General features: G+C 43.2%; 1 pseudogene; it reads left to right on the top strand.

Annotated features, from left to right (window-relative positions):
- Positions 1-4,342: 4,342 nt before the first annotated feature.
- On the top strand, positions 4,343-7,862 carry LOC144509408 (small ribosomal subunit protein eS19-like; annotated as a pseudogene).
- The last annotated feature ends 252 nt before the right edge of the window (positions 7,863-8,114 follow it).

Below are 8,114 nucleotides of genomic sequence, written 5' to 3'. Positions count from 1 at the left end.
TTCTAGTGGTAAGGACATTCGGAACACTTAATCAAACTTCATGAATGGGGTTTATTCACTGTCCAGACGTGGAATCATGTGTTAATCTGGTTTGGCAGCGACCTGAGGGGAACTTATGGGAATGTACACTTTGAACTTTGTGGTTGGCTTCTGGTTACTAAGGGATACAGGATGTTGAGTTAGCCAAAATGATAGGAAGTGTCTGGATTCTAAGGACTAATGAAATGCCATTATACCAGAGGGTAAGATGCAATTGGCTAAAGTATATGATAGGTATCATTGTTGATTTATGTATATTGAAGATGATTGATTTAAAGCTAATGAAAGGCAGGAGGAATTGATAAGAAAATCTATAATTGATCTGTTTTAAATTGTACACATTAGAATTCATTGGCAAGGTCCAGTTACTCCACCACAGGAGCTACCCTGACCCTTTGACGATTTCTCCTAGCGGCCGCTGGTCAAAATAAATGTTCAGTCTTTAAACTGACACACTGGCTTCACGAGTCTTGTATTGTCTGAAATCTCTGATGGTACCCAGCCATCTCGAAAACCGCCCTCAACAGTGGCCTTTGACAAATAAGAAATAGCTTTAAAAAGACCCCCACTGTGCAGTCAGGTTGTATTCTAATTACTGACTGAAGGTTAGGTTAGTTTGACTTTCATCAGTAAATTATTCAATTATTCAAAGCCACTCTTTAGAAAATGTTACTGCTCCGTTTAAGAATAAAAGCGAATGCGCAATTTATCACCCTAATGAAGTAATTACTGTTTGTCACGAGAGAATAATTAATGTTCGTTATTAACCTTCCATCCTCACGTTGATCGTTTTTCTTCACTGAGAAGCAGTTTAGTCTCAGGACACCTTCTTAGGGGCAAAGAATAAAAATGTCCAGAGTTGAAATTTGGACAAACAGTGATTTATTTAAAGAAAGGTTTGTGTTTATAAAACACTTGTCACAGCTTCAGGACACCCCTAAGTTCTTTGTAGTTAATGTTGAGCTTTGGAAGTCTAGTCAGTGTGTCTAGGAAACACAGCGGCTAATTTGGGAAACGCATGGTCTTACAAACAGAAATTAGATAAATGATGGACACCACTTGAGATGGAAGCCACTGTGATGTATGTATTGATATATTATATGTTGGGGTTTGGGGTGCGGACTGCCCCTTTAAGACTATGGGCAGGATTTTACGGCCTCGCTCATCCCCAAAGCCGGAAAATCTCGCCCAGGATCAATGGATGCTTCCATGTTCCACCCCTCGCCTGCTCCGATTCCCGTGGCAGGTGGGCCGGTAAAATTCCGGCCTATGGTTGAGGTGATCCCTGGGCTATTATTTCCACACGGTGTGAGACACTGTTGGGAAGTCATAGGCTTGACTGTGAATGGGCGCATGTCTTCAGTAAACAACTCCCAGTATTCAAGCCTACCTCGTGATTCTTAATGCCCCTTAGTCCACAGCGGCATAGACAATAGCCAGGATCTCTTGTTAACACCACAGCTGAAAGACAGCACCTCTGATAATGCAGCACTCTTGGCACATCTTCAGCCTTGGTTTTATACTCATGTTCTTGATGTGGGACTTGAACCTATAACAATTAGACTCTGGGACCAGAGTCCATGCCGACTGCACTCCAGTTTAGTAAATTCATTTACTGGTGAAGTCTAGGTAGAGAAAGAAAGTCTTGACAATAAAGGTGTCATTGTCAAGGATTTTGGACCATTTAGCACCAAGTGGACGACTGAATTGTTGATGTGCTATTTAATAGCCCTGCTAAAATATGCACTGAATTATTTTCGAAAAGGGGAGGTCTTGTGGCACCATGGTAGCATCCATGCCTCTGAATCAGAAGCTCTGGGTTCAAGTCCCACGCCAGGACTTGATGGCCAAGGAAAGTGTGTTCATAATACGGTCATACTAGTTGAATGTCAACCTGCAAAATCCTTCCAATATGCCAATGGCTGGCAGTAAGAGCTGGAAAGACTCCTGGTCAGCCACGCTTGATGTGGAGTGGCGCCCCTCAAGCTATAAGACCCAGCAGCAGACTAATGACCTGTTCCAGGAATTACTAGCTATGGAAAGGGATAGAAGTCTGCCTTAGTGCACCATTAGTTATAGGAAGAGAATTGGGATTTTCAAAAAAAAAATTAAGTTTATTATTATTAGTGGGAGCAGTAATGACCAATTCGGGCAAAAGCCTCCGCAATGGCTAAATGGGGCTCTCAAAGCCCTCCGCAGGCAGTCTTCAATGATGTGAGTCATTGATTGGGGTGGACCACAGTTGCAGTCGGGATTGAGTGGCATGGATCAGCATTCACATGGTGCCACTTGTCAGTATCCAGAAAAAACCCGGGGAAGCCAATGATCCTACGAGTGAACCCAATTCAGCAAACTCAGGCTTCAAGAATCTCGGTACCAGCACATGTAAAACTGGGAGCAATATGGATTCATTTTAACTGTGGAAGTATATCGAAGAAGGCACAGTTGGTTGATCACTGCCTTTAAAGTTCATGCACCAGTTTTAGAATTTGGAGCCCTGGCATTTAAAATTGAAACATTGGTATTAGAACAGACAAAGATCAAAACACAAAAGCCTAACTTGAAAAAAGTGGCAGCCTAGGAAGTATAGAGTTTATTTAATAATGTCACAAGTAGATTTATATTAACACTGCAATGAAGTTACTGTGAAAATCCCCTAGTTGCCACACTCCGGCGCCTGTTTGGGTACACTGAGGGAGAATTTAGCATAACCAATGCACTTAACCAGCACTGTGGGAGGAAACCGGAGCACCCGGTGGAAACCCATGCAAAAACGGAGAAAGTGCAGACTCCGTACAGACAGTGACCCAAGCTAGGAATCGAACCCAGATCCCTGGTGCTGTGAGGCAGCAGGGCTAACAACTGCCACCGTGTCGTCCACAAGTTGAAGCGATCATCTTGACAGGGAACAGTGGCACAGTGGATGTGACCCTCATATCCATTTCATATTCTGTGATATCGGGAGCATGGCAGAGCGATGCAGGAAATTTGCATTAAAAGATAAAGTTGTCGTAGTCCCAGATGACCAAAGGCTGCTCTCCCCTTCGCGGGATCACTCTGCCATGCTCCCTATTCCCAAAAGCACTATTTGCAAATAATTTGTAATGACCTGTCTCACAGAATAGGAAATGGATATGAAGATAAATTGCAAATGCATGTCACCAACATTAAGCGCCTGAATACATCTTTCACAAAATGGCTGTTCTTAACTGGTATCACATTTGATCCCAAGTTGAGCATCCGACCATATATTTGCACCCTCACTATGACCACCTGTTTTCACTATAAAACCACCCAACTCAGTCCCACCTCAGCTCATCTGCTGCCCAAGACCACATTTGTTTCTTTGTTACTACTAGACTTGACTAATCCAATGCACTCCTGGCAGGCCTCACATATCCTACTCTTCATTAACTTGAGACCATCCAAAACTCCACAGCCCGTGTCCTTACTCGCACCAGGTCCGCCTATCATTCCTGTTCTCGTTGACCTGTGAGGAGTTTGCATGTTCTCCTTGTGTCTGCGTGGGTTTCCTCTGGGTATTCCGGTTTCCTCCCACATGCCAAAGATGTGTAGGTTAGGGCACTTATCTGGGTAAATATGTGGAGTTACGGGGATAGGGCCTGGGTGGGATGCTCTGTCAAAGAGTCGGTGCAGACTCGATGGGCCATATGGCATCCTTCCGCACTGTAGGGATTCTACGATTCTGTGATCTACCTTGACACCCAGTTAAGCAACATTTCAATCTTAGAATTCTCATCCTTGGTTTCAAATCCCTCCATGCTCTGGCTCCTCCCTACGTTTGGAACCGCCTCCAGCTCAACAACCCTCCGCAATCTCGGCACTCCTGCTAATCTGGCTTCCTAAGCAACCCGTTTTAATTACTTCACCATTGGCAGCTGTGTCTTCAACTGCCCAGACCTTGATTCCAGAATTCCCTCCCTAAATCACTCTGCTTTTTTTTACCTCTCTTACCCCCACTAAAACCTGCCCGTTTGACAAAGATTTCCACCATTGACCTGCCATTAACTGCGTGCGGTTAAGGTGAGAGAGAGAAAGTTCAAAGGAGATGTGAGGGGGAAGTGTTTTGCACAGAGAGTGGTAGGAACGCACTGCCAGGAATGCTGGTGGAGGCAGATACAATAGGGGCATTTAAGGGGCTTTTAGATAAGCACATGAATATGCAAGGAATAGAGGGATACGGACCAAGGGCAGGCAGTTTAATTTGGCATCATGTTGGGCACAACATTGTGGGCCGAAGGGCCTGTTCCTGGGCTGTACTGTTCTATGCTCTGTGTTCCTTATGCCGAATATCTCCTTGTGTGGCTTGGTGCCAGATTATGTTCATTGCCGCTCCTGTGAAGTTACTTCATACATTTTATAATGTTAAAGACATTTTATAAATGGAAATTATTATACGTGCCTCAACTACATTTTTATGGCTTGTTGTGATGGTGTTTAGGAGCATTCCAAAAAATATAAAGGAGAACCCAGTACATTTATCTTGAAAAATTAATATTTATGTAACCTGAATCAAAACCTTTGATCACTGATACAAGCTTGGCAACAATGCTTACAGATCCTGAACACTAGAGGTCCCTGTGTCATATCTCAATAAGAAGTCTCACAACACCAGGTTAAAGTCCAACAGGTTTACTTGGTAGCACAAGCCACTAGCTTTCGGAGCGCTGCCCCTTCATCAGGTGAGTGGGAGTTCTGTTCACAAACAGGGCATATAAAGACACAAACTCAATTTACAAAATAATGGTTGGAATGCGAGTCTTTACAGGTAATCAAGTCTTAAAGGTACAGACAATGTGAGTGGAGAGAGGGTTAAGCACAGGTTAAAGAGATGTGTATTGTCTCCAGCCAGGACAGTTAGTGAGATTTTGCAAGCCCAGGCAAGTCTTGGGGGTTACAGATAGTGTGACATGAACCCAAGATCCCGGTTGAGGCCGTCCTCATGTGTGCGGAACTTGGCTATCAGTGGCATGATCCTATTTCTAGAGAGAGAACCTAATCTTTTCAGGAAATCCTGATGAAATGTTAAACAGAGAACACTTTGACCACCCTCTGTGTTCCGTCGAGACTCCTGTCTATGAAGGAAAGACGCCGCTACTGAAATCATCCCGTCACTTCTAACTCTACCGGCATACTGAAATATCCAAGATCTTCAACACAAGTAATGCCAAGTATGATTTTGATTTGATTTGATTTATTATTGTCACATGTATTGGTATTCAAAGGGCTGGATGGCCTATCCTGCTCCTATTTCTTATGTTCTTATTATTATGTATATTTGATTTGATTTATTATTGTCACATGTATTAGTATACAATGCAAAGTATTGTTTCTTGTGCGCTTTACAGACAAAGCATATCGTTCATAGAGAAGGAAAGGAGAGAGTGCAGCATGTAATGTTACAGTCATAGCTAGGGTGCATAGAACAAGAGTAAAAGATAGAATTAGAAGGTATACTGGGCACAGCTTGCAAGAAGTCACGTCACCCTGATGCCACCTTGGAAGACGTAATCTGCAATCAGTATTGTACTATAATCTAAGGAAAGGTGGATACTTGGTTGGATACAATTTTAAAATAGCTTCTATAGCTTCTATTTGAAAAAGAAAGAATCTCTTGCATTTATGTGGAACTTTTCGCAATCATCTGCTATTTCAATTTGCAGCCAGTGAAGTATTTTTGATGTGTTGTAACTGTTGCACTTTGCCAGTTTGCTGCATATTTTATAGACCCGATTTGCCTCAGAGCTATGCAGAGATGACACTAGTTTCCAAGTGTGCAACAGGATTTATTTACAGTGATTTTAAAAATATCTCTGCAATTACAAGATGCTTGCACTGTGCTGACAGCTCGGCTTCTAGTAGCTACTCTCTTTTCTCTGGCATTGATACCTCACCCAGGTTGAACCTGTAAGTGAGAACTTGCACAGTGAGAATAATCACAGTGAGAACAGAAACATTACCAGACTCACATAATCAAATGCAGAACAACTGATCACTGAAGTTACTTCAGAAGCATGGTAGGCAATTTGCACTCAGCAAACTCCCACACAAAACGCAATGTGATAATGACCAGATCACCTATTTTCTGTGATATTGATTGAGGGATAAACATTGGCCAGGAAATGTCAAAGTCATAGGGCTCCCTAGATCCAAACAGGAAGCAGTAGGCATCAGGATGCCTGGTGTAACAGTAAGGATGTGAATCAGCAGGAGTTTATCAAATCTCTGGGTGCTTTACTCAAGATGTCTGGCAAGCTAAGGGTGTGGGATTGGGTCGACACAGTGCCACTGGTGTGACGATACTGTGCCTTTAAGATATGTATTTGCCATGTTTTATGTGCGGGATCTGTTGTAGCAGTTTGTTTTTATTATCGGAACCATTCTGTCTGTGTACAGCAGCACTGTGCTGCTGCTGCTGCAGCATAATTGAGCTTAATTGCTACAATGTTTGTTTTAATCTGAATGAATGCAGAGCTCTGTTATTTTGTGTTTTCCCCTGGGGTATTGGCTTGATTAGGTTGATTAACAGGTAAGGTCATATGACTGGATGAAACTAGGCTTTCACAGAAAACTCAAGGCAGTTTGCTTTTTCGGATCTTTAGAGGGAGGTTACTTTCTCTGTATCTCTTGCTCTGTTTGAAGTGGAGATTGGAATCTGCCAAGAAATAAGTTTCCTTCTCGAGATTTTACTGTCTAGAGGTGGAGCTTTCTCTGGAAGTTGTTGCATGAGAATTATTAAAAAATTATCTGTCTGGATCACTACCCAGTGTTGTTAAAAGGCCAGAAGTCCAGTAAGCATATTTGATTTTCTGTGCTAATTGGTTCTAAAGAAGGAATTTATGTATATATGAAATACTGCTCAATTGGAACAATAGAGATAGCTAGCTGTTAAAAATTATACTTTGTCTTATTAAAATATTTTAATTAGTAGAAGTTATGCTAGTACTGGGTGCTTTACTCAAGCACGATAGCACAGTGGTTAGCACTGCTGCTTCACAGCTCCAGGGTCCCGGGTTCGATTCCCGGCTCGGGTCACTGTCTGTGTGGACTTTGCACATTCTCCTCGTGTCTGCGTGGGTTTCCTCCGGGTGCTCCGGTTTCCTCCCACAGTCCAAAGATGTGCGGGTTAGGTTGATTGGCCAGGTTAAAAATTGCCCCTTAGAGTCCTGAGATGCGTACATTAGCGGGTAAAATATGTGGGGGTAGGGCCTGGGTGGGATTGTGGTCGGTGCAGACTCGATGGGCCGAATGGCCTCCTTCTGCACTGTAGGGTTTCTATGATTTCTAGTACTTTTTCTTATATTCTAACTGTGTTCTTAAATAAATTTTGTTTTGATAAAAGCTTCCTAGTGGGTCACCGGAATCATACCTAGAGTGAAACACCTTAGGCTCAAACGAATGTCAAAATCAAATATAAAAGTTAGGGTCTAGGCTAACTTCATAAAATATCTTGGAGTTTCTGACGTGGTCCTTAACACTGGGCAAACACAAAGAACTGGCAGCTTACGATAAGAACTGGTTCTGTACCTGAGCTGCCCCCACAGTGAGTCACCTGCATCTGCAGGACAGGCGTTGGAGTCGATACCATGACTAAGATTTACAATGGCTGCCAGTAGAACAGTGTGAAGTCCAGTCACTTCAGCCGAGGCTCCAAGTCCGTGGCCAAGAAGGTGCTCCAGGCTCTTGAAGGACTGAAGATGGTCGGCAAGGATTCCAACAGTGGCCGCAGATTGACTCCACAAGGGCAGAGAGACCTGGATTGAATTGCTGGTCAGGTTGCAGCCACAAGCAAGAAGCATTGAATGTGTGTGTCATATTATGGAGAATACTAAGAGCCATCAGTTCTAACTACATAAAAAACACCCCCGCTCTTCTTTAAAATAGTGCTGTGGGGTCTTTTATATTAATCTGAGGGCACAGGGTGAGGCCTTGGTTCAGCACCTCCAACAGTGCCGTACTCCCTCAGTACCTTGCTGGAGCATTGGCCTTGATTTTAGTACTGAGGTCCTGGTGTGGGCCTTGAATCATGGAATCATAAAATCCCTACAGTACAG

The sequence above is a fragment of the Mustelus asterias genome, chromosome 21 (assembly GCF_964213995.1).
Source record: "Mustelus asterias chromosome 21, sMusAst1.hap1.1, whole genome shotgun sequence".
NCBI lineage: Eukaryota > Metazoa > Chordata > Chondrichthyes > Carcharhiniformes > Triakidae > Mustelus > Mustelus asterias.
This window is presented reverse-complemented; position numbering and strand designations above follow the sequence as displayed.